Below are 232 nucleotides of genomic sequence, written 5' to 3' on the forward strand. Positions count from 1 at the left end.
CCGAATGAGTAGGGATTACTCTCGTTACTAAAGCACGCTGGGAGAGAAGGATAACAAATAGACTGTCCGGCGGCACAGGGGAAGCCAGCCATCGAAAGAAGGATAATTGACGTGTACAGAAAAGTAGCCAGCTTTATTGATAAGGGTGCAGCAGGTAGGGTGAAGGGTGCAGGCCGAACCTAATGGAGTAAGTGGGAGACGAGAGCGGGATAAGAGCTCGTTATACGTTACT

The sequence above is a fragment of the Penaeus monodon genome, chromosome 27 (genome assembly GCF_015228065.2).
Source record: "Penaeus monodon isolate SGIC_2016 chromosome 27, NSTDA_Pmon_1, whole genome shotgun sequence".
In the NCBI taxonomy this organism is placed as follows: Eukaryota; Metazoa; Arthropoda; class Malacostraca; order Decapoda; family Penaeidae; genus Penaeus; species Penaeus monodon.